This window comes from Aythya ferina (genome assembly GCF_964211825.1).
Source record: "Aythya ferina genome assembly, chromosome: 1".
NCBI lineage: Eukaryota > Metazoa > Chordata > Aves > Anseriformes > Anatidae > Aythya > Aythya ferina.
In genome coordinates, this window is record NC_140296.1 from 87,586,818 (window position 1) to 87,614,598 (window position 27,781).

The 27,781-nt window shown below is 38.0% G+C and overlaps 1 protein-coding gene across 2 annotated transcripts in view; it reads right to left on the reverse strand.

The window, feature by feature from the left end:
- DMD (dystrophin) overlaps window positions 1–27,781 on the reverse strand; it is a 1,246,037-nt gene that overhangs the window by 1,186,885 nt on the left and 31,371 nt on the right. The gene's annotated exons all lie outside the window — the stretch shown is intronic.

Below are 27,781 nucleotides of genomic sequence, written 5' to 3' on the forward strand. Positions count from 1 at the left end.
AATTACTCAGAATGACAAAGCAAACTCCAGGGTGAATGAAAGTGAAGAGGATGGATGAGAGACTCATGAAGTCATCATGAAAATCTCAACTTAAAAAATGTGAGAAAAACGTTGTTTGGGAAATTAGAGGGGAAAAAGCCTCCATGAAAGGGAAGAGCAATCCTTTGGCTTTTCTTTATTTAACAGAAAACTCTAGAGAAATGTTTTTTGTTTTGTTTTGCTAAAGTCTGCAATTTACCGCCTTTCAGTTATTCCCATCAGATTGAGGCCTTAAGAAATCAATATGCTTTACCTAATGTATCAGAAGAAATGAAGTCATTCCAGTCAAATGGAAACAGAATTAAAATAAAGCATGCACGATTAATAATAAATTTGTTTCAGGGTTTTATAGTCTTTTTTACGGAAATAAAAGCTGCATTACAGCAATAATTTTCAGACACACAAAATAATGTTGAAAACAGCAAGGAGGAAAAATTAGAAATTTACTTAATATTATTGTTTATCAAGCTAGTAACACTTATCTCCCTAGGGCACAATGAAGATGAGTTAATAGTTGTATAACTCATAGAAGCTGAAAGGTGGTGTTTAAAGCAGCAGGTATGGAAATATAGGTGTAGCTAATTCTTATTTTAATTTTCCACTTGCAAGGTAAATTTTTACACTTTGTATTCAAAAAGAAAACAACAACAAAAATTGGAATTTGAATTAATGTGAAAGGAAGATGTTCAAAAGCAAACAAAAAATCCTACTGGCAATGCTCCGCTTGAATTGCCATACTGCTAAACTGACCTCTTCCACAAAAGGAGGCTGAATAAGCCAAGATATTTGTTCCCTGCTTGCTTACATAGAGTACAGCTGTGCCCTGCAGGTGTTCATTACTCTTTCATTCTGCTCCTAGATTTGGGATTTTCATTTTTTCTTTTATATGTACATAAACTCCTAGGTGTGGGTTGTGAGCTGAGGGGCTAAAACAACCTCTTGGTAGAATAATCAAAATAATCTGGAACAGATTTGGGGGTGCTATTTTGTAGGGGGTGGGAGGGAAGCCAACAATTTTGGCTGTAGGGAATATTTGGCTCAGAAAGGATTCATTCCTTCCACCCTAGCACCAGAGAAGTCTGCAGAAGTTCTTGTTCTGTACAACTGTATTTGTGAAGCCTTACAGAAATTCTAACTGTTAATAGATCAGACAGGCAGATGTATTTGGACAATGAACAAAGTAACATCATTTAATACCTCTGCATCTCATTTGCTGTTTTCAAAACTACCCTAATTAGTAATACATGTTCCCCCAAATTACACTGTCATCCTGGTTCAGCTTCCCAGGTGACTTCATGAATCATGTAAATCTTCCCACCAAAGATGCCTCCTTAGCTTTGCATAACAAGGAGCTGTGTTAGAGTTCACTTCCTCAGCAAAGTTTCTAACACAAACAAAAAAGCAAGATCTGCTCTTACACCAGCCCTTCCAAAACAGCTCCTCACACGTTCCCACTGCAGACAACCAGCTGGACTTCCTCGGCTCAAGGCATCAAACTCAGTTTGGTATGAGCTGCTTTTGGAAAACTTTTGCACATTATCTTCTGTTTTATTTCCTTATCTTGAATTTGTCTTTCTGTCCAGATTTTTTTTTGTTTCATACTGCTGTTGAGAAAAAGGCCATATCACTTTCTACCTTTACCTTTCCCCTTAAGTAGGGGAACTCCATCTGCTAGTTCTCAGTCATATTTCCCACAATAGATTAGCTCTGGTTCTTCTCATTTTGGCACAGCACATCATGAGATAAAACCTCTGGAAATGTCAGTGGCAATGCTGCCAAGCCAATGGACACCACCACACCCCTCTCTAGGTTGTAACAGGCCACTAAGCCCATCAGCTTTGACTCCTGTAGCAACCACTCATTGGCACTAAGCAAGTAGCCTAAAAAGGCTATGTTTGAGACTACTAAAGGCAATGCATAGACTGTGGGAGTTACTTTGCAGATTGTCTTACAACCCCAGACATGAACTTGATACTCTTCCCTCACCAAAGCATGAATAAAGACTCACCATTTTACAGCCACATAAAATCAGCTTTACAACCATGATCCATAAGCCAAACAAATATTTAGAATCAAGTAATTATTCCCTTTATTCACCCAAACTAAAATCAAAACTGCCATGAAATTGGATAACTCCCAGTTTTGAATAGACCATCTTAAACTGCAAAATGAAGATCTCATTTTATAAAAGTATTTTCAAGTTTCCTGGCTGAGACAAAAATTTTCGTATGCCAAGCACATATGGACTGGAAGAAAATAGCAGAGAACCCTTTAATCTTTATTTCTACAAACAAAGTTCTAATTTTTAAGAGCTCTAAGAGTTAGTCAAACAATCTAATAAGTTCAATTATTAAAACTGTTTTGCCTTACAATGCCCATGAGGGCTGAAGGAAATTTAAGCTCCTAAAATAAGGCATCCTCAACACAGAAGTTGCTTTTCTTGTATTTATGATGGTGAAATACTAAGGCTTGTAAAAAAGAACTATGTCTTCCCATTTTACTTTTCATCTCAGTTTCCAGTATTAAATCACATTTTACAGTCTGGACACAGCAGTCCAAGATTGCAAAGAGACGAGATATTAAATCTGCCAGTTCAGCCCAGGACTAACAGTAGCTCAGTAGGTCCCTTCAAACAATGTAGGACTGAAAATATGGAAGCATCACAGGAGAATCTAGAAAAGTACAAGAAAAGATACCGCCATGGTGCTTGTTTTAGAACATGCATATGAGTATGAGAAAAGCTGTCCACAATCTAGCTGTTTTTTTGTTTGTTTTTCCCAAGTGAATCAATTGATGTAATCACATTTACAACCTGAAACACAACCAACAGAAAGTGATTAAACACACACACACGCACTCCTTTCACTTCCAAGCAAACTAACATGTCTACACATACACTGAATAACTAGCAATACAAATGGATGCCTAACAATGGCAGTTGCAATTTTTATTTTCGTTCACAACATGAAACTTAGTTAACTAGTAAGTTATACGTCTTATTATAGTTATCCATATTAAGACTAGTTAACTATAACTAGCCCAGTGAACTTTCTACAGAGGATAAGTCTGCAGAAATCACAACAGTCTAGGAGAATTCAGGTCAAACAATGTTTAAAACAAGAGCAAAGTAATTCAAAGTACAATCGAAATTGCAAAGGAAGCTGCAGAAAGTACAAATATGTCCTGCAGTTTAAGAATGCTTTTTAACTGAGAATCAAAGTGGATACAGGAGATGATGGCATTATGCTCTTTGAGGATGTAATAAAAAATAGAAGTACAAAAAAAAAAAGCCATTGGGAAACTCCGCACATTCAAAATTATTCTGCTTCAAGTCACAATGTGTACTACAGAGGTGCTTAGTTTGATAAAGGTGAAATCTTGTCCCTGAAACTCTGCATGTTCTTCAGACCCAATCTTATTTTAAAGTAATAGACTGAAACTTAATCTCTGGATTCAGCCATGTAGAAAATAAGTTTGGACTACTAAAATTAGCAGCAAGCCTGCCCATAGCTTAATGGTTTAAAATATTTTTAACAAAAGTTTTTAATATTACATCTCAATGGAATGAGAGCTCAATAATATTGTCCGATTCTATTTTCTAATAACAACTGCAACTCTATTCTTATTCATAAAATGCCCAGATGTTTTAACACTTACGTATAAAACTGAAGGAGTAATGTATGGCTTACCCCTCTTGAGGCCGTGATACACCACAGAGTATGAGTGGATTACTGTCCCTAAATGGGCTCAAGTGACACCAGACAAAGCAAATGATGCTGTCTAGTAACACTAGTGTTTGCACCATAGTTTTGTTGTTGTTGTTGTTGTTTGTTTGTTTGTTTGTTTTCTATGGAAATTCATGCTTTCCAGCTGCTTAGGATGATTTTACAGATCCTTTGTTAAGGTGATAAAGCAACCTTTTTTTTTTTTTTTTTTTTTTTTTTAATTAAGAGTGTAATAACTAGGCTTAAAACACACACAAACAAACAAAAAATCATCCTTGCCACTGGCACAAAAGCAAGAAAACAGAAGGTGGTTTACTTCTCCAAAAAGACACTATGTGTTTAGCTTGCAAAAGTTGGTAAACATTTTATGAAGGTGAACATTTTATCAAAACAAAGGAAATGCAGAAGAGATTTTTTGTTGTTTTGCTTCCAGAGGGAACTGCAGAAGCACCTGTCCTTGCACAGGTATTTGAGCAAAGTTCACCTCCAGCAACAAAGCTCCTCCCTAAGCATTGTTTTATGAAGCAGACCAAAGCCTAGTGAAACAAAGACAGTGCTCAGCACTTATGTGAACAGATCTTGCAGTCAGATTTCCGAAAGCCATGGAAAATTGAGTCTAAATAAAAACTGAAGAAGTAAATCAATTACTTTTAAAGTAATACCACATCTTTGGTGAAGATGAGAACACAGTTTCATGTCAAAGACTGAAACAAATCCACTTAGCTTCAATCACTAACCAGGAGAAAAACAATTATTTTTGCTCTATTAGATGCTATGCACTATTAAAATCTTCTGTATTATAATACCTGCATTTTTTTTTATAACATAAATTTTTTGCAATCTTCAGTACCACCAAAAGGTGGCATTTACAATATCACAGAAAAATACAATTTCATTATAATCTTCAAATAATCAGAAGGTTTTTACTTAAGTACATGTATTTTAATTATATTTTACTGCTTATATACTGGAACTGACCTGATCAAGTTGTCTAGCAACACGCAGATGACAACAGATAAATGGACAGAGTGCAACTGTACATCATTAGAGAGCCTCAGAGACACAACCATATATGAATCAATTACATAAAAGCAAATAAAAAAATAATGGTTTAAGGAAGAGGTCGTAAGGCTACTACACAGGCAATAAGTAGCTAGGAATAGTAACCAATAACCAGTTCATTATATATCAAAATAGTTTAAGACAAAAATAAGCCACGTAGTAATTTTACTTTGCAAATTCAGAAGAGGTCTCTTACTCCTGTTCAAATGTTACATGTTTTTCTAAAAGTTTAATTAAAAAAAAAGGTGTAGAATTTTATTATTTTATTTTAAAATGCTTTAGCCATTTTTGCCCTCTGGTGAAGCATTTTACTTTTTTTTTTTTTTTTTTTTTTCCCTTGAGTTTGAGCTAATGGAATATAGTACACAAGGTAACACTATCTGTATGCCTACTTTAAACCTCGCATTAAATTTTTATTGTAGTTTGGTTTATTACATGATTTTATGTCATTGAAAGCAACACCTGGTATGAATGAGTAGAGGAAAAAAAGAGAACAGTTCCAGAACCTAAAATATGCACAGTTCTGTGAACATACTCACCTATTATACCAGCATCCTCCAGAGACAGGTAACTCTGTATTATCTCTACTATACAGCAAGCAAGCACCAACGTCCAATGACTTCTCCAAATATGCACAATAAACAGGGAAAGACCAAACTAGAAGCGACAGCAATCTGTTTCGCAGCATTACACACAGGCCTCGAGACTACCACATCCCTTCACTGCATTTTCCTAACAATCCCATTAGAAATTCTGTATATAGTTTCTCTGTATATATTTTCCCCTACTCCATTTTCATACAGGTTTTGAAAATTGCAAATATTCAAGCCATTTATTGTCCTTCAGAATTATAGAACCTAATTAATCTCAGTTGTTGTGGGTATCCAAAAGCTTCCCATTTGTTCATCTATGTCTAGTTTTAAAGAAGTAGAAAAAAGATGGCTACAGCTGTTCCATAGACCAAGCTTGAAGCTTGTCAAAGAAGCTATTTTATTTCAGCTTAGGTGAGAACAATACAGATGTTATTATATTCTTCTCTAGAGAGGTCAAGAGAGGTGAGGAACAGCAGAGGCGTGATATCTCTGGCCACCTGGTTTCAAAGACAGAGATCACCCATTTCTAATCATCTATTGTTTCTATTCAAATATGAGACTTGAGATTATTATGGAATCTGTACCATTAAAACGCACTGTGAGAATGGCATGGAATACAACTAGAATGAGAGAGAAGCCTAAATGAGAATCCCTCTCAATACTGGTCCCCAGATTAGAGCTGGGAGGCACTGTAGAGCACGCCAGCCAAGCAGCAGAACATAGCACTTATTTCTAAAGGAATGTCTAGAAGCAACAGCGTATCTTTCCTTACAGCAACTCTGTTTTGAGCAACAGCAGTAGAGAAGAACAGATCATGTTCAAGGTATTTGTGATATGCTTTTCAAGCATATTATACCAAAGAATCAAAGCAGTCATTAATCTAGAGGAAATTATTTTCAAGAAATCTTTACAGTAATATGACAATTTTACAAATTTTGATTCTTTTTAATATTTTTTTAAAATATATTATACTGAAGCAAGTTATTTCTAACTGCTCAGCTCGTGGCTTACTAGGTACACTCAGCTGAGTCATGAATCAGATTTTACAGGCAACATTTAAATTCATCAAATCAGCACACATTTTGATAAAAGATGCATTTCTCAATCAGCACGAGACATCTTGAATAGGACACAACACAGAGTTCTAGCAAGGAGTTAAGGTAGTTACAAGCTAGTCTTTTTTACTTATATAAAAAGTAGGCCTAGAATATAATGCCACATTAAACGAAAAACAGTGTTAAATGGAAAACTGTGTTAAATGCATGCTAGGAGAAAAACAAAGCAACAAAACCTCTTAAGTTTCCAAGAAAGCTAAATGTTGTATTCAAATACAGTACAGAGGAAAAAAAAAATTTGTACGTCTATTCACAAAGATAAGCAAAACCCATGGTTTCTTCATTTAGCAACCACGTCATTGAGTTATTCTTCCTTCCTAAGAGAACAGTGCACTATACTACACTTTACATGCAATGACATTGGAAGAGGGAGTTGCACTGAACAGTACTTACAATTTTTCCATAAAATTGTCACATTTGGAACCTAAACCTAGGTGAAAAGCCATGGTAGGTGTGTGGTTAGACAAAAGCAGGCAGCAGGCAGCTGAGGTGCCAGTGAGACAGGCATGCAGGACCCTAAAGGGATAGCTCTAAAGTGGTGCTCTATAGCTCTTGCTCATACCCAATGCTCTCACCCTTCACAGTATGACAGAACCAGGACCAGCTCACAAAAGCCATCCATTATAAAGGGAGATAAGAGTCACAGTACATTTGTAGGGAGCTCAGTCAAGCTCTGTCTACTTTGTCTTGCTCATTTTCATCTCAAATACGGGTCTGCCATTTCTGCCAGTACATGAGACCAGTGCTGGTTCCACCAACCTCCCTGCTGAACAGCAACACTGACTTAACACACAACTTTTTGGACCCACTTTTGGGGTTCAAAGAGGATGCAGTCTTACTGAAGCAGCCACAGCAAGCCCTGCAGCCACCCAGGCATGCCTCATGGTGATGCTGCGTCATGCCAGGGGACACACACCAGAGACTGTGCCTGCCAGGAAAGACGCCATGGTTTTGCTGGGAGAAGGAACAAGAGGAGATGACAGTGAAACAGATGATGGAAGATGGGATGAAAAACTGCACTAGGAAAGAAATACAAGCTGCTGAATTAGAAAATGCTCTCAGTGGAAAATTTTAAATTCACTTAGGCAAAGAGATGTAGCTCTAATCTAGGTGAAGTGAGAGAACACTTAGCCACTTTAAGAAATTCCACAAATAATTTCTAAAGTGGTAGAAAGCGCCTCCATAAGCTAATACAAAAGGCGGAGACTTAATAGGATAGATCTGAATATTCCATCTAAACAACCCCACTGCAGTGAGACATATGGTGAGCATACTGGGTTTTTGTGGCAAGGTTGGGGTAGCAGGGGGCTATAGGGGTAGCTTCGGTAAGAAGAATTTAGCAGCTGTCCCATGTTAGATAAGGGGCCTACCCCTACCCAGAGCCGAGACAATAAGCAATGTTATTTGCACCTCCCAAGAAAGGGAGGGGGAAAAAAAACTTCTGGGGAACAGCAGCTGGGAAAGAGAGGAGTGAGACAGCCCTACAGTCCCCAAAGTCAGTGCAGACGGAGGGCAGGAGGTGTTCTAGGCATGCAACAGCGGTACCCCTGTGGAGAGGCCCCTGGTGGAGCACGCTGTCCCCCTGCAGCTCATGGGTCCCACGTGGAGCAGATCTCCACTCTGCAGCCCATGGAGGAGCCCAAGTGGAGCAGGTGGATGTGGCCTGGAGGAGGCCGCGGCCCAAGGAGAGTCCCCACAGGAGCAGGCCCTGGGCCGGAGCTGCCGCCCGTGGAGAGGAGCCCATACAGGCGCAGGGGATATGGGGGGAGCTGCTGCCTGTGGGGGACCTGTGCTGGAGCAGTTTGCTCCTGGGGGATGGATGGACCCCGTGGGACGGAGCCATGTGGGAGCAGTGCTTGAAGAGCTGCTGCCTGTGGGCAGCCCCCGCAGGCTCAGTTTGGGAAGGACAGCATCTCATGGGAAGGACCCCACGTGGAGCAGGGGCAGAGAGTGACAAAGTGATAAGGACTGACCACAACCCCCATGCCACCCTTCCATTTGGGGGGAGGTTGTGGAAGAGGGTGGATGGGGCAGATGTTTTTGGTTTCTTTCCTTTGCTTCTCATTTCTCTAGCTAATTAGTAATAGGATATAAATTTTACTATCTCCCTACTCTGACTCTGTTTTGTCTGTGACAATAATTGTTGAGTGATGTCCCTGTCCTTGTCTCAACCCTTGAGCCCTTTTCATCATATTTTCTCCCCCTTTCCCTTTGAGAAAGGAAAGTGAGAGAGCAGTTGTAATACAGCTTGGCTGCCCACCTGAGTAAAACTACAACAGCAAGAAAATGAGGAAAACCTCAACTGCTTCCAGATTTCCCAAATTTCAGATATTCAGATATCTAATTTCAAAAGACGAGCTTCCAGTTCTGCTTACGGTGAGATTTAACAAATTTGTTTCAATGGTATCAAAGTCACATTGACAGACTATGGCAATTTCTAGACAGGTGCCTGACAAAATGCTAGTGCTAAAGGAATGAATCAGTGGCTTTGGCACCAGCTTTTAGCAGTAACGTAATTAAAAAGAGATTGGAGGTTGCTCAGTATCAAATCTACATTGCCTGTGAATCTTTTTCTATTTTGTTTTTATTAGAAGGTCATCTTCCAGTTATGGCAAATTATGAATTAGATAATCTATTAAGTCCCACATAGACATTTTTGTCAAAGACATTTGTTGTCAGCTGCTTAAGTTGAATCTAATATATTTGGCACAGCCTTCACTAAGAGTCAGACTGGAATTCACAGAAAACCTTATATAGGAAAGAACCCAAACTTACTTTTGATATACTTATGACACAGCCAAGAATTTATGCAATTTTTATTTATGCACATGAAGTGTTCTGTAGATCATAACATTTCTTAATACAATAAAATAAGGCATTAATTGGATGAGATCATTTCTAAATTCCTCGGTCAATTCTGTTAAGTTGCATTCTCTAAGGAAATTTAAGATGGAGTCAAAATTTTACTTCTAAATTTTTAAAGGCAAAAAGGTGTTTGCCATAATTCATGTATTCAATGTTTTTAGCTTTATTATGCCTCACTGCTTTCAAAGCCAGCCAGCTTCCAGCACTCAAACATCACTTTAAGCTAAAGATTTACACAAAGCAGATATTAACACCCCCCATCATGAACTCTGATTGGTATGATCCCGCACATGTGCCTTTCCAAGTCAGTTAAAATACATAACCAACAATCACAGGCTTTTATAAGGCCAAAAAATACTTTCAAAGTGATAATTTTTTGATTTTTTATTTTTTGTCTTGATTAAGGAGGTATTGGGGAGGTATTGGGGAGGCAAGGACAATCCCCAGACATGGACTGTATATCTCGAAACAAGACACTGGAACTCATGATAAGGAAGCGGCAGACGGACAGAGAAACAAACGTAAGGACTATAAATCTCAAAACTGGACATTGGAATTCATTATAAAGATACAACAAACGGAAGAATTAGCAACAACCAGCTCTTGCAATTAAGAAACCTGCCAATTCAGCAGATTCCTGACCAAAGGTGAAAAGTACACTGTGAGGAAGACTCGGGGTCTTCCTCCCAAAGACCCCTGCCCACGTCCCAAAGACCCCTGCCCACAATTCTTGGAAGGCTCTGCGCAGGCGCAAGGTGCCAAAAGGCTAATTAGCATGAGAAGCGAGGGAAGGCGGGGATAGGTAATGCATATGTATAGGTGCTTGTAGAATATTGATAGATTGATTGTATAAATTCAAGACTGCTTTCCGCTTTAGGTATGCACGATAGGTGGAGAGATCCCCCGTGCATCCAGCGCTGCAATAAAGAATATACCACTTAAAGGAATTTCGGCTTCGATCTTTGAATCAGTCTCCCCCCCCCAACCCCAAAAAGCTGTCTTTAGCATTATACTCATTCTTTTCCAGGGCCTGATCCAAAGCTCACTGAATTGAATGGAAAGACTCATTGGCTTCAATAGCATGGGAGCAGACTTGCAGCACACCATATGCCAAGCATGAAAGTATCCATCTGTCGCTGATCCATATCTTGTTATTGTTATGTGCATTACATCAATGAATGAGTTTGGTTTTATTTTCCTTTTTTTTTTTTTTTTTTTTTTTTTTAAGAGATGAAGCTTGTAAAGGAGCTGCTGGAGGAAGCTTCATTGTAAGCCAGTGTCAAGCACAAATCAGCATGACCTGTGCCTGTAGGGACAGGAGACTTTGAACAGAGCCGTGTGGCAGCAGCCAGAGTCCCATCACAAGTAGCCAGTCTCAGTCTCACAGAGGCATCAATCCTGCTGCAAAGTGCCATTGAACCATCTGCCCTTACTTCACCTGAGCAGTAAGGAGTAACACACAAGGAAGTGTGACAGTACAAGTTGCTTTTAAAAGCATGCTAAAGTATACAAGTTCCCCAGCAATTAAGGATCTTGTTTGTTTGGTTAATTATCCTTTTCAACATTTCCCTACATTTTGGCAAACATGCACAGCCCTCAAAACATAAGAACAGAAGGTGGGTGCTAATCTGCCAATCCCTTGTTATCTCTTTTCTCTCCAAGATGAATCAGTTGCATTTGAGAGCCTGCTAAAAACTTGTTTGCTAAAAACTTGCTTTGCAGACCTGTCCCTTTCACTCACATGGTGAGATATGCAGAAGCAATGCTGCTCTAAAAGCTGTGGTCCTGATGAGTGTGCTCCTATACTTAGGGACTCACATGATTCACAGTGATCCCCAATTAATCCCTCATCAACCTCTTGTCCCACAAACTCACTGCCTCCTATCCTTCTCCCAAAGCAGCTGACGTCCAGATGACCCCAGTCCCTCCTACACACAGCCAGACCTGCCAGCCAGCCTCCTGTGCCATCTCTTCACTCCATCCACCTGCCACCCCACACCTCCCACAAGGTTTCATGCTGGCCACCCTCCACGCTCCTCCCTGCCTACCACTCCTGAACATCCCCTCATTACCACAGTCACTCAAACCCCAAACACATCCCTTCTCAATGTTTATTTCCTAGGTTTAATTCTAGCTAGCCTTTCCTAAATTCTGATTGCTGCCTCAAAGAATGTACATGCAAAACCTAAAACTCTTTGCTAGCACAAGCAGCCATCAAAGATGAATGAAATTCTTCTGACTAGAAGAGCCTTCATTGCAATGGAGCTTGCCTGTGCACACTGCTCACAGCTTATCACACTGTATAGGTACCTTAAAGGAGGGTGTAGCGAGGTGGGGGTTGGTCTTTCTCCCACATGCCTGGTGACAGGATGAGTGGGGAATGGGCTAAAGTTGCACCAGGGAAGGTTTAGGTTGGATATTAAGAAAAACTTCTTTACCGAAAGGGTTATTAGGTACTGGAATAGGCTGCCCAGGGAAGTGGTTGAGTCACCATCCCTAGAGGTCTTTAGAAGATATTTACATGTAGAGCTTAGTGACATGGTTTAGCAGAGGACTTGTTAGTGTTAGGCCAGAGGTTGGACTTGGTGATCTTGAAGGTCTCTTCCATCCTAGATGATTCTGTGACTTGACATGGGCACCTCAACACATCTAGAGCTTGGTTACAGTTTTATTTGAAAGTGTTCTATATTTCACCTTGACAAAGTTTGCACATTCATATATCATCAGTTAAACCACCAGACATGAATTCATATTTGGAGTTGCATCTTCTCCAAACCCTAATAGGTATGGAAATGGGCTGTTATGATTTGAGCTATTACAAGCCTTAGGTCAACATTCTTCCCAAAGTTCTTGTCAAAGGCCAACCAAGCTAATTCTTACAGAAGGGTAGTATATCAAGAGTCACTTCAGACTGCAGCTGAGCAAAACCTTGTGTTACTGTATACTGATGTCAGTTTGGTTTAGTTTAAGAGAGAGCAACAGATTAGACTTAAGTTATCACAGACAATTGAGGTATTTCATTTAAACTGTTAAAATACAGCCCCTCAACATACATGCTGGATATGGCCAAAAATGACCTTTCTGAAGATGTATTTATTATCACCCAGAGTAGCTAACACCAAAAATACCTTGCAATTTTTTTTTCTTTTATCACTACTGCTAACAGAAAATCCACAACATTATGTACCTGTCACGTTGTAGATGGTTTATTAGGTACAAAGAAGAAATGTGAATGTGTAAGCAGGAATTTAAGCACTATGCAGGTCACAGATATGCATGATAGAGTACAGTGATAACCTTTGCATTGCACAATCTCACTTTTTTTTTCCCAAAAGAGTTCTGCTAAGAGACCAAGAAAATTCTCAGTATGTTTTCCTAACTGTTCTGCTTGTCATTGTAAAACAAACAATCCTGTAGCAGCTCTGTCCCTAAAGAATAGGGAGCAACATGTGCTTGTCCATATCAGATTACCCTTCTCTTTTTTATCTACCAGATTATGAACTTGAAACAAACATCATACTCAACACTAATGCAGTCTTCATCCAATGTCTTAAAATTGAATGGAAATGCTCGTTGTTGCTGTAAGCATATAGTGATGTGAGCCTGTCAGTTCAAATTTAAGTTCCTTGAAATCCAAGTTTAAGCTCCTTGAAATCACAGTGAGAGTTAGTTTCAGTAACAATTAATAGGGTGGGTTCCCCCCACCCACATGCTTCATTTCTCAGAACAAGAATGGGCTTTACAGTAAACTAAAAATAGGTCCATATTAATTTCTTGGTCCACAATTAGATTAATTCCTTTATGATTTATTTGTACAGGCTAACAGAGCATGCTACTGGCCCACATATTAGAGTACTGAGGATCTGTCAAAGAGAAGCCTCACAGCTTTAATTTATCTAAGTTTTTCACAATTTAAAAAACTTTGAAGTTTGTCATTACTGAATAATTAAGCTTGCTGAAGTCACAGACCTAAATGGTGACATTATCACACCATAGAGATGCCAGTGTTTCCCACAGATGGCACCAAGTATATCAATGTTTCATCACTAGACTGAATTTCCATTCTTACATCACAAGCACAATGCCATTAGAATTGTTAGTGTATATTTAATTATATCTTCCTTCTGCTTACTTGCAGTGTGTGGCAGTGATCTGCATGGACAATGTGGACTTCATTGCTAAAATGGTGCTGTGAATGTCTAGTCAGTATCAAACAAATTAAAAAAAATTAGTGCTTGCTTGTGTCTCCAAACACAGATGACTAAAATCCCAACTTTACAAATTGTATGTATAACAATAGATATTACATCATCGGTATGTTGCATTGATTTTCCTCCCACCCCTGCCCCTGTGGGGGGACACTTTGGAAGCATATTTCATCAGAACTACATCTATTATTCATATGGAAGATCTGGCTCAGGCCTCTTTGTGCTAGGCTTTCACAAAACACAGATAAAGATGGTTCTGGATCACACAATTTACAGCCTACATGACAGATGAAAGATGAATATAAAGAAGCCTGCATTGAGAAACACAAATGCTCAGCATACTAGAAACTGTCTCAATGCAGTGATTGCTGAAGAGGTTACACCAGTTCTAATGCTCATTTTGCCTCAGGTTTTACTGAGAGCACTGGTAAGTGCCACATTTTTCCACAAAGAGCAGGTTTCTTGAACTATACCTGAGATGCATCCATCTCCCATGAAACTCTCCAAATTCAGTAGCATAAACTGCTAATTAGCCTTTAAAAAGAAATTATTGCAGTCACTTTGTAGCCTGTTTAGATTTGAATTGGTGACAGAGGAAAAAAAGGAAATAAGTGGTAAGCTGTTATACTAGTTATATGACAAATTACCCAGAAATGCTGTTCCCCCCCCAAAAAAAAAAAAAAAAAAAAACACACTTGGAAGCTCCCAGCAGAGCTTTACATGTGAAGTTATTACTGGATGAGTGCCTTGTGTATGTCATTTTGTTTTCTGTTCAGTTTCTGCTAATTTTATGGATGGAAACCAATACTACTAGTTATCTATTTCATTATTTCCTACCATTTCTACTTGAATCTATTAAAAAATATGGTTAAATGTATTTCTTCTTTCCTGCCTTCATGTTCTAACATCAGAAAATTATTATAAATCCAGGGGAGGCAATTTTATCATTGAAGTTACATATTAAGCCTTCATTGCAAATATACGATTGACACACAAAAATAATTTGGATTCATGACTGTATTACTCCTTTTCTCTCTCTCCTTTTACTTCAGAAGGAAAGTATTTGTAATGGGTTAAACAACTTACTATTTAAGCTATGAAATCAGTAGGACTATTTAAATTTTATTTCTTCAGCGTTTTGAAATTCAACATTCCGATGACCTGTCTGGCTGGTTAGTACTATACCAGAACAGTTTCAGCTCTCGTTGCCCAGGTACCCATCTTCTGAAAGGAAGTTCATGTCCTCCATTCATTCAGCCATTCCTCCTATTTTCTTCAGCATCCTTTTTCGAGATAAAGGTAACATTCAATTTTTTCCTCATCTCCTTCTTCAGGAGAACATAGCTACTGCATTTCTACAGTTTTATTATGACACCCTCCCCAGGGTAGTGCTTACCTTTGGAACTGGGTGAATGTGATATGAGGAAGCTTCATGATTGCATCCTTAAGAAAAACTTTTGAAAACACCTTCTGGCATTTTGGAGAAAGCATGGTCTCCACTACTGTAGATTGCTTAGAAATATGCTTTTAGTACTACTTCCTATCATACTTTTTAAAGTTCTGATAATATAACCAAATATATGCTATTCTAAAAATAGAACAGCTTTTTCATAATTGAGACTTAATGAAGTGTTTCATACATAATTAAAAATGGTTAAAGGAGCAGCAACATTCACTTTCAAAGACTTCTAGTTGGAAATCAAGGGGATAATTCTCCCTGCTCCCAAAAATACTTTTCAGACAAAATGGACTATCCTGCTATAACATTATCTGTCCTTACTTCCCTAGTGGTAAAAGTTGTCCCAGATAGCTCACAACATCGAGACATATCTGAAATGATGAGTGAAGATGCCTTTTTCCTATTTAAATACTAATATAAACTGAGAATACAAATAAGGCCATGATGTAAGCTCTAACATTTCAGTGCTCCTTTTCTGTGGATTCAGGAAGAAGCAAAATGTTTACCTTAAACACCAATAATTATTTGAGTTCAAATTCAGTAGTTTTGAAAGACTCATTTCTTAATACTTTTTCATTTCTCTAATAAACTTACTCAAACAAGCATATTTTCCATGAGTTATATCAGGTTTAAAATATGCAAGATTTTTAGCGATGAAAACAGCAGTGTTCTGGCATACAGGATTTTACTTGTTTGCCTGTTTGAAAGCGTTTGCTTCTTTCTGAGAAGCGTTTGCATTTCAGCTAGCTTTGTTTCCAGTATAAGAGTAATATACCTTGGTGAGTTTAGAACTAGACTGAAAGATGTCCCCCCACCTCCATTTGCTGAAGCCTAGCTTTAAGATGCTTATAAAAGATGTCATTTTAACATTTAAAGAATGCTTATCCACCTTCCAATGGTGCTGTTGCTACAATGAAGAGAACTTCCGTATTATCAAAAATATTCTGAAGTCCAAACACATTTTTTTTTTTTTTTGAAGTCGTTCACACTTTATTAAACTGAACACACAATCCACTTTATCACTCTAAATCAGATACCTTGTACAGGCACAGTTGCTTAGATACAGAATAATCAGGGTAACTGAATAAATCAAATTATCAATAACGTACACAATTGCATCCCATTATCAAAACAGGCAATAGGGATAATTTTTAGATTAGTTACAAAATAGATACTTAAAACTTGTTTGGTATTATGAGATGCCAAATAACTTAATTAAATGAACATTAGTACACATTCTAAGATTTGTTCATTGCAGATAAATTGGAAACACCGTTGTTTTCTATGACAATAATTGCATAAACTACTCATGTGAAGCATCTCTACAGTCACTTTGAAGTAAACACTCAATAAAATACTTCATAAAATGTTATTCTTGATGCAAAGTAGACCCATACAAAAACTTCCAATGTGACCATCTGAAATCACTTCGTACTTGCATTGATTTTACTGCCTGCAACAATTTGAGACTGAAAAGACTGGGATGGTTCTGGCTGGAGAAGACATGATTAATAAAAGACAGAATAGAGGTGCGCAAAATAACATATGGCAGAGAGAAGGCAAATTAGGCACTTCTAATTGCTGTGCCTCCTAATGTGAGAGCAAAGGCCAATCAATGGAACTGAGAAGGAGACATTTTAAATTGATGAAGGAAATCTTTTTATACAAGCTATAATTAATCTGTGACAATCACTTCACAAACTAGAAAGCCTCACAGCTTACAAAAATATGGATAATGGAAGCATCGATTTACATTTAAGAGGATAAGTAAAATGACCTGATCATTAATTGATGGGAGCTATAAGGGGGTTTATGGTTGTGTGTGTTTTTTTTGTTTGTTTGTTTTTAAAGAGCAACTTATTCCATTCTCATTAAGCAAAATAATTGTTACATTCCTCTTGTAGCACTCTTACTAGTTATCACTGACAAATAGCTACTTGACTATATAGGTCATTGTTCTGAGTTGAACTAACACTTCAGTGCATTTGTGCACAAAAATGACAGTGCCAGACTCTTCTTGGTAGCGTCCAATTACAAGGTAAGAAGTATAAACTGAAATACAGATGATTCCACAAACTTCAGAATTTAAAAAAAAAAAAAAAAAGATAATCACACACTGGAGCAGGTTGCCCAGAGAAGTTGAAGTGTCTGCATTTGGAGAGACTCTAAACCTGACTGGACACAGCCCTGAGCAAATTGACCTTGCTCCAAGCAAGGGGTTCAACCAGATGGTCTCCAGAGGTCTGTGATTCTGATTTAATTATAAAAGAGCACATGGAGCCATTCAAGGGTATTAAAGTTGCTGTATGCTATAAAGAGGAGAAAAGCATGAGTCTAAGGACTTTTAACTGGGTAGGAGCCCAAATCAGAAGGAATCAGATGTTTCTCCTCTAAGGTGGTAATCTTGCTTTGCAGATCCTGAGAACCTCCACAGTTACTTCATCTGTGACTCAAGTGTAAGTTAAGGGATTGATTTAAGTTGATTTTCGTAAGTGGGAAGGAAATAAAGCAATTAAAACTTCATTTAAAAAAATCAGAAGTCTTTTTTAATCCATACTGATGTGTACCTAGTAGCAGGATAATCAGTCCTAAGTCAGACTGCTTTGATTTCAGGTCAGGATACACTGAAGCTCTCTAGGGCAAGAGAAAAGATTTTCATCTCTCAAGCTCCACAGATGACTACCTATTTTATTGCAAAACAAACCTGTGAAGTGCCTTTTGCTCTTCTGTATTTCTGGTTGCCCCAGCGTAGAGGAGACACCAAACATCTTTCTGCCATGTACCATGGAGCTTAGGAAAATAGCCACTTAACTCTCCCCAGATCACAGCTGACCACATAGCAAATACAACAGAAGAAACCCATTAATTTGACATGTCTTCCCCAAACAAATTAGTGTGTTCTTAAACTAAATAAATCATTCTTTGCTGATCTTGTTAGAAATGGCCTTAGCTGTAGGCACTGGAACTAATTCCAGTCAGATCACTAACACTACTTAAGATTAAAGTCTTACTCAAGTCTTTGCTGAAGTACAGATGTAAAAAAAAACAAACAAAAACACAGAACACGGTCCTGCTAACACTTAAAACACTCTGAGAATTAAGATGCATATATTTAAAAAAAACTACTACTTCATTTTGAAGTTACAATAGCTACTTTCTGAACCATGGTTTATTTAATTAAGCATTTTAAAGGCAATTCTACTTCCTCCTCACTCATGTCATCACTAATCAAAATATAAACTTATTTTTCCTTAACTTTATTTCCTTGCCCAAATGTAAGTAAGAGAGACTTGGGGAATTCCTAGGACTTTGAATTCATCTTGCCTGTCAGGAATATTCTGGCAATCTCTCAAAGGAGAGAAAGAAGTGTTTTTGTTCAGTAAAAAAAAAAAAAAAAGCCAAATTTCAAACACCATATTTGAGGAAATGGGAGGAATGCATTTGCCAGGCTTTCAGCACCTTCAGACTTTTGGCTTTAAAGTGGTTTGGCTTGGCTCAAGACCAGCACAACAACAGCTTTCTTAAAGCAGTGCTTAATTGATTAGGATACACAGGTGAATAAAGGCAAACAATCAAATCAATTTAAACACCTAGCTGAAACTTTGTTACTGTAACAGACATTAATGCATCTCCAGTGCTATGAGGTGAGAGTATATGACCAATATGTGACTCAACCACAGGAAATCCATTAGGTATGTTTTCCTCACTGAAATATAATCTTCTCTTGAGAAAAGACCAAATCACTCAAGCTTCAAAGATTTCAGATTTTCCTTTCAGCCCAGTCAAGGTAATCCACCAACAAAATCCTAGGTCTAGTTCTGAGAAGCTATTTTTTTTTGACCTTTGCATTTAGCTAGCAGTTCAGGTATTCCTTTACCTGGCATCCAGGCAGGGATCTAGGCACAAAGATAGATGACTCTAGAAATATTTGCCAGTTCCTGCCATTCAGCTCCACACTTCATACAAGATAGATTAAACTTATTAACAAAAGGACTAAGCAAATGCCTGTCCAGATTTTCCTGTGGAAGTGATGGGTATATATATATTCAGGGTGATAGGACACCTGGAAGAATTAATAGGGTGGTGGACTGATATTTAAGTTTGCTCATATGATCAGAAAAACATATGACCCCCGCCCCAACCCAACAGAAGACAGAATGAATGTCTAGGAAGATCTATTTCTTTTATGTTTCTTTACGCAACTTCTGCTGTACAATCAAGTAACTGAAAAATGATAAATTGGAAAGTATACTTAAATTCAAACATGTTTGTAAGTGATGAGATATTCTAGGATATTGCTGCCTTGATCTGTGGGGCACTTTTCACATGCTGTCCTTCTTATACTTCCATGCGTAGTCAAGCAACACCGTAAATTCCTCACTCAGGATGAAGAGATGTTAAAAAATTCAAGCTAGCAGTTATCCCAGAAAGAAATTCGAAATTAGTTAAAGGAATTTACTGCCAAACACTTTAAATGGAGTGAGACAATAATTTTGAAGTATTTCACTGTTAGCAGCTCCACTAACAGCAACCATTTCCCCAATTCACAGAAACAGTTGTTCTTTATGGTTAAATGAGACATCACAGAATCATCCAGGTTGGAAGATACCTTTGAGATCATCAAGTCCAACCATTAACCTGACCTACCAAGCCCCATCACTAAACCACATCCCTTAATGCCATGTCCACACATCATTTAAATACCAGCAGATATAGGGACTCCACCACTTCCCCAGGTAGCCCGCTCCAATGTTTCACAACCTTCTTTTTATTTAAAACCTTACTAATATCCAATCTAAAGCTCCCCTAGCAAAACTTGAGGCTGTTTCCCAGGTGACAAGTGATAAGACATGAGGAAAGTCCCTCCTTGCTGACACTTCCATTCAGGTAGCTGTAGAGAGCTCTGTAGAGAGCAATGAGGTCTGCTTAGCCCTTCTTTACTCTGGAGGAAACAACCCCAGTCACTCCTCATGTGTTGTTTTCTAGCCCCTTCATCAGCTTCAGTGTTCTTCTCTGAAGATATTGCAGCAACTCAATACCTTCCTTGCATTGAGGGGCCTAAAATTAACACAGTATTCTAGATGTGGTCTTGCCAGTGCTGCATGCAAGCGGACAATCCCTTTCCTACTCCTGCTGGACACACTATTTCTGATGCAGGCTAGGATGCCACTGGCCATCTTGGCTACCTGAGCACACTGCTGGCTTATGTTCAGCCAGCTGTCAACCAGCATCCCCACATCCTTTTCTGGGGGACAACTTTCCATCTACTCTTCCCCAAGCCTATACCAATGCCTCTTCCTCTTTATCTACCTCCATTTAAAGCAAAGGAGTTGGGTGCAGCATTCAGATAGAAAAAAACATGCAGAATGAAGCTGAAGACCTTGCTGGGCATTGAAGTTTAACAGCAGCGATACCCATAATTGCACCCCAAACTATCACATATATATACAAGCCATCTATAAACAGACATTAAAAATCCATTTGCTTTTCCATGTGTTGTGCTTTCCTTTCCTAGTGGCCACAAAAAGAAAGCAGTATTCCAGAACAGCTTGCTAAGATGACTAGGAAAGGCAGATTGATACCTTCTTTTAAAGCTACTCTCCCTCCCTCTTAAAGAAAGAGAGTCATCATGAAAGATTATGTCAAGTTATGTATTTTTAATGTTAGAAGCAGTATGAATTCCCTTAATTTTATAGGCAATATGGCAATACTCTAAGCTGTAAGACTGTCAGACAAATGTGTTCCCCTATTATACAACTAAAATTAAAGGGAATGTGTCTTTCAACAGCAGTGAAGTTACTTATTAAAAACAAGTGCTAACTGAAGTATTGCTTTTTCCATCCAAGCAAGAAACAGTACGTTAACTTCCTTAGATAACATTGATAATTGCCTTTAGGAAAAAAAAATCATTAATTTTTCAATAGCAATTTAATGTGAGGCCTTGAGAATGAGGAAAACTTTACTTTCAAAAGCATTTTCAGGCGGGTGTAGTTGTGTTTTTTCATGGTATTTTGGGACAACAGCTAGAGTTGCTTCAATTCAGATCTACATATAGTTTTTCTACATATAGTTTTGAGCAGTAGTTTAAAGGGGGCACTCCCCAGAGATTCTTTGCCAAGTTTTCAGAAAACTGAAAGGAACAATACATAAATTTAAATCTAATTTAAAAGGAACAATCTAAAGATTTAAGTGTTACTTTATTATAACTTTGAGGAAGGAAGGATGAAGCACTGGGACAGAGAAGCACCATCATATTTCTAGAGTAAGCCATTCAATATTTGTCAGTATAGCAAGTGAGGAATGAGTAAAAGTGAACCCTTAAGACCATGAAGCCTTATCTAAATTGCATAAATACTGAGGTGAAAGGATAGCGTATTTCTGATGCCCCTTTATCAAAATATAAAATTAGCATCACCATTTTTAGTTAGAGCTCAAATTTGAGAGTGACACAATGCTTATCAGTCTCATTTGCATTTTGTCAGTGCATTTGACCACCCTAGATTCCAGGATATGGATGAAGTGACTTCATCAGTAATAGCAGGATTTGACAGGAGGACACATTTCTTCTAGATGACCCCTTTTTACTGTTAAAAAAAACAAACACAATTGATCAATGCTTTCACCTATTTACATAATTTTATTTCGACCTGATTTTTAAGTAAGAGCTAGATTACTTTATTTTGGAGTTTGAGCTATTAACTATTAGAATTTGTTCTGCATAGCTGTACTCAACTTTAAGTGCCCAGGTTAATGTTTAAGTTGCATTTGTTATTGCTTAACAATAAAGACATTCTCTTCTCATACCACACTAAACTCAAGGACAAGGCAGAGCATCCTAAAAAGCACACTCCTCTGCCAAACAATCATTTTTACCAAATGAATGAAACCTGATATGCAGGATAATCAGTTATTCTTATGGGACAATCCTAGCCAGACATAACAGAACAAGAAGCAACACACTTCTCAATTTGCAATCTGTTACCATAATATGGATGCATTATGAATGGGCTATAGCTTTACAAGATGGCATATTACTTATTCATTAGACCAAAGGGGATATTCATAAAAGCAGTCAATGCTCTCTGAAAGCTGCTTTTCTCTTCGCACTATCATGCTAAATAGAAAAAAACAAGTGTCAGTTCATGACAAATTCAACTAGTTAACACTTGCTTTTAAAAGAAGTTCCGTACTATGCAGGGCTACTAATTTTGCTGTAAAATTTCAAAGAAGAGCCCAAGTATAATTTTATTCTTCTAGTTTGTCATTTCTAATTAGGTAAAATGCCTTATGCTAAAGAGATTGTTAAAAATGGGTCCCAATGAAGTCAGACTTATGCCCTAAAACATGCCACAGGAACAAAGACTTGTAGCTAGCCATCCTTTACGCAGTTACCATTTTGGAGGCACTTAAGTGAAGAAATCTACAGCTCAGGAGTTGCTCTAAGCTTTCATTCCTCTCCCACAGAACAGCATTTAGGTGCTTTTGCTTAATGAATTTCCTAGGGTTGGAAAAAACGGTCAGAGTGGATTGTTATTTATTGTCCTTTCCTATGCAGAATATACTTACTGATCATACAAATCTTAGCATTCATGTCCAAGGCATTTCTTAGTGTTCCAGCACATTCCAGAACACATTTTCCTAGGTCTTTGTGCTAAGTTATATCAATGAGTTACTTTTGTCAAAGGGTCCATTTTATTTTCCCAAATGCATGTTATATATGGAGTGGTAATTCGTGTCGAGAAAATGGTTGATATTAATAAAGAAGGGGGAGATTTGGGAGTGTGGCCATGAGGGTTGGAAAGCCCCATGGTTGATGATACCATCAGACTCCTAAGGATGAGGCCATCAGTAATGTAAAAGAGTTTAGAGGGAACAAAGAAGGATGATTCAGGAGACTCCATGCAGTCAGGTTGCTTGTTCTCCAGCTGCTGTTAAGGGATGGAAGTTTCCGGGTGTTTGCTGTTGTTGTTATATTCAAAGTTGTTTGACCAACGAAAAGTTGTTTTTGAAAAGGACTGCTGTGGGGAGAAGGGTATAAGAGGGGAGCCTGCCCTCAAGATTAGAAAAAAAAAGGCAACATGATGTGATGAAGTTATGTCATCAATAAAGATGTAGAAAGAAGGAATGAAAAGGAACAGGCCAGCAAAACGGAGACCAGGACGGGAACAGGCACATTGATCGCCTCATGAAGATAGGTTTGGCCAAACTCAGCAAACTGCTCAGAGAAACTTGTACTGAAAGTCGCTGGAAATAGGCGCACTGGAGCTGGAGAGAAGCTCGAGCTGAGAGAAGCGGACCTGTGCACACAACTGCCTCTCGCTGGTAAGCAGTTGCAATTATGGGGAATCGTTCGTCCTTAGGAACAAAGACCGTCCTGGTAACCTTACAGCTTATTCTCCTTATTAACAATTAGACAGTTTGAGCCTCAAATATGGGCCCAAACTGAGGTCAAGGTGTGGCACTCTGCAACTAAAAATGACAAGGTTGCAGGGGGATTGCTCAGCACCTGGCGAGCAGTCTTCTGAGGCCTTAAAGAGCCCTGTGGGACCACAGTCAGAAACATCAGGTTTGACAGACAGTGAGGGAGCTGCGGGCTCCTCTACTGATCTGACTACTACACCATCAGCCCCTCAGCTGCTACAGCCATCGAAGGCTTTTGCTGTTATGCCCCCTGGTGACCTGGATGTGCCTTTTGACCCAGGCCCTATTGACCTTGAAAAGGAGACAGATATGCTTTTCTTCTATCTGGGAAGAACGGGATACATAAGGCCCAAAGACCAAATTGCTTGACAACTTAAAGCAAGAAATTATTCAAAAGGAATGAAAAATGGAGACTTGTTTGTAGTTAAGAAAAGGAATGGAAAATGGAGACATAAGTCCTAGAACTTAAAGGATTGTTACCTTTTCTGATTGTATAGGCATACTTGGGTTTAGTATGTATACTAAATGTTATGCATATTTACAATTTTTGATGTTCATGTGTGCATGTTGGTGGAGTGTAGATTCCCCCCACACACAGCACTGTTTCCTTGCCTTTTATACCTTTTATAAGTATTTCTTTTATAAATATTACTAAATTCAGATTGAGTTGAAACTTCATTTATAACACACAGAAGTTGAGCACATGAGTTTGGTGACTAGGAAAAGCAAAATCCCTTCAGAATTACACTTGACATTTCCAAAATACATAGAACATGCTGGTACAGGCTACCATGTTAAACCCTACTACAGCATTAAAAGTGTAATATTTTCAAGTTAAAAAGAACTTTTGTAAGCATCAGTAATCATGTTTCAGGTAATAAGCAACCATTTTATTGTACTGTATATTCATAAAAGCTGCAACCTTTGTTTTAAAAATCATAACATTTAAGCATGAAGAACAGAGCTGTACCTTTTTATGGTACAAGTTCTGTATACCTACCACAGAGTCAAAACAATGTATTGAAATCATGACCAGATGTACAAGGTTATTAGTTTATCTTAGACAGGAATTACAGATCATTGTGAAACAGTTTAAGAGAACTGACAAAGTTATTAACTGAAACATTTAGATGTTAGATTGATCTCTATAAAGCTGTTAGCAATAGATTCCAAAATACTTATTCATTCAACTTGTCAGACAGCTCTGAATTCATTTCCTCAATTTCAGCAAAATACAAGCAAAAAGCCCCTAGCATATTGTACAAAAAAAAAAAAAGCTGAAAACCAAATGCACGAGTTCTCAGGATGGAAGAATCAGGACATGCAATTACCAAACTGTACAAGTTGTTGCATAGTTCTGTATCTTTATGTTAGTGCTACGATACAAGCACCCAACAGAGAGTAGGATACCACAGGGATAATACTTTAAAATAAGTTTCCAAATTTTACACATTCCATCTGAAAAACACTAAGTGAAGTCTGTCTCCAGGAACCTTAAAAGGCATCAAAACATTTTCTCTAATAACCGCTACACACTAGAAGTCTTCAGGAAAAAATAATATGCTTTGAGTAAAAATAAGGAAAGGAAGCATCTTAAAATAAATCAAAATTCTGTTTGTGCAAGCTGAAGAGGTTGGACAAGTGCTGTTTCACATTATACAAGCCTTCTCCAGGCTCAGCTTGCTAATTGCATTAGACTGAGCATGTCTAATATACTGAAAGAATTAGGATTTGGACACAGGAAAAATAAAAATGTTTATTTCCTTTCTTTTCAAATGTGCATCATACTGCAGCCCTTGCTACAGAAGCCTATGGAGGGAATAGAACATCTCAGCTGCCTCCTTCCCACACTGGACCAACCTCCATCTACCGCTACACAGGTTACTGCAAACATTTACCACCCTCCTGCGTAGCAGCCATACAATCCCTAGGAAGGACAAGTTTCACCCGGGCTAGGAGCCAAGCAATTCAAAAAAGAACAAATCAATAGGTAAAAACCAGGGTATTAATACATAGAGCACAGCTCTTCTGGGTAAGGACTCCCCTCCCTCCCCGGAGGGTGTAAACATTTGACATTAAGCACACAGGTCACAGGATTAAAATTCTATTGTACAGATAAGTATGAAATATCCTTGAAATGCAATAAAAACAAATCATAACATCACAAGTGCAGGTACACTCTGCTAGAAAACATGCAAAACCCTCCCCTGTTCTTCTGTCTGGTTCCACCTACTCTCACACTTTTCAACATGAAAGTTTAAATATAAGCAGTATATTTTAAAGAAGGAACTCATCCAAGAGTGATGTCAAAAGACATAATTAAGGAAAGGAAAAGCAGGCAGTATTACTAGACACAATTAAGGAAACTAATCAACAGGCTATTCTTGAGTTCCTTTCCTGTACTTCACATTATTCAAATTATAATGTTCCTCCATTTGCATTAGAAGCTGTAATACCCAATATAACAGATCTAGCCAGTTTCATTTGGTTGTTTTGTTTTTGTTTTTAAACTGAAGGGTTTTCTGCTACTTAGTTTTACCTTAATAAAATCAAGATCTTCATCTAAGAAGTGAAACAACAAGCCAAGCAACTGAAATATTACAGTAAGAGAAACAAGCCATGGCCCAAATATGAAGAACCATCTAAACCAATGCATGCACATTACCCAAATGACTCTGGGTTCCTATCCCCCAAACCCACTGGTGAGGAACAGAAGCATACAGAGCACCCAAGCACCAGGTTCATTAAGTCAGTGCAAAAACACAAGTCTCATTCAACATGAATCCTGTAGTTCCCATCCTTTTATAAATGCCAGAGAGCATCTACGAACATTTCACTGCAGGTTTCTTTATCAACAGTTACATCTGTAATAGCTTGTGTTACTGGTACCTACAAAAATATATTTTTTTCCAGGTAAGACTATTGAAGTAAAAGTTGGTCTCATGACAAATAAAACAATCTACTTTATGGAAAAATCAATTTGCTTTGATATCAAACTGAATATACAACATTACTTTGGAGATTTCATTGAAGAATTCAGGGATAATTTTAATCCTTTCAGATGCTGCATCACATTCTCAAATCTACGTACACTGTAGTACTGACATGAGCTTTTGCTTTTTTCTTTCCTCTTCCCTTCATACATCCCCTAGTCTGAACAGCTCTGAAATTAAGTTCATGCAATAAGTCTTATTTCAAGTTTTTGTAGCAGAAACACAGAATATTTTGTCAAAAATAGTGGGCTTTTTTTTTTTGCTTAAATATGAAGAGAAAGGTTTGAGACATGAGTCAGCCAAACAACTGTTCAACTAAAAAAAATCTGGCCTACCAGAAGTAAAATGGTACCCTTTTAGAACATAATCAAACAGATTTGTAAGATGATTGCTATTTTGGGATGCAAAGTCAGTTTTAATTAGAGTGCCCTAAATTTAGGACCTCAAATTACAGTTTTGTGGTCCTCTTCCCAATAGATTTTCAGCGCTTGTCGTTTTTCAAATACACTAATATCTGTGCCCTGTAACATACATGGAAATTTAGCTGACCTCTTTTTAAATTGTGATGAAATTGCCTCATCAAGATTGAAAGAGCCCTCACCTCTTCTAAAGCAGTTTATTCACTAAATATAGCTTTTGAACCTTAATTCCTCCATTTTAAATTAAATCTGCTAAATTAACACTCAGCATGTCTATGCAAACACTTCGGTAATGATGGTGTGGAAGAGATGTGTTGACTTTCAATTCAAAAGTCATCCCGAGCAGACTCCCTGAACTACAGGGTATCCATGGATACCTGAGCCCACCATCTCCCTCCTTCCTTAAGCAAACTCTTGAAAGTTGCATGTTGCTTGATTAACAAAGCCTCACAAACCATATTACCATGGTAGAGGAAAACTTGCAACTAAGACTTGAAATCTAAGTTGGACACATGCTGCACTGCAAGCAGTCTTTACTGCTTAAAGCAGCAATAAATTGCTGGTTTAAGTGCAGAACAAGCTATTTTTGAATGTAGATAAAGGTGGTTTGCAAATACACTTTTGTCTCCAGAATTAATAATAAGAAACAGATTAATAAAATAGAATAAGGAACAGATGAGAATCAAAAGTAGTAATGGTAAAGCAGAGACTACTAGTGTCTCCTTCAACATACCAGCTACATTAAGCTTCAGAAGAAACAGGCAAGAACATACTATCAGTTTGAGAATAGTGTTCCATATGGAGATAGTAGAACTTTGCATGTGATACCATAAAGGATCACAATTTGGGAAGAGACTGATTTTAAAGAATTAAATCTTGACA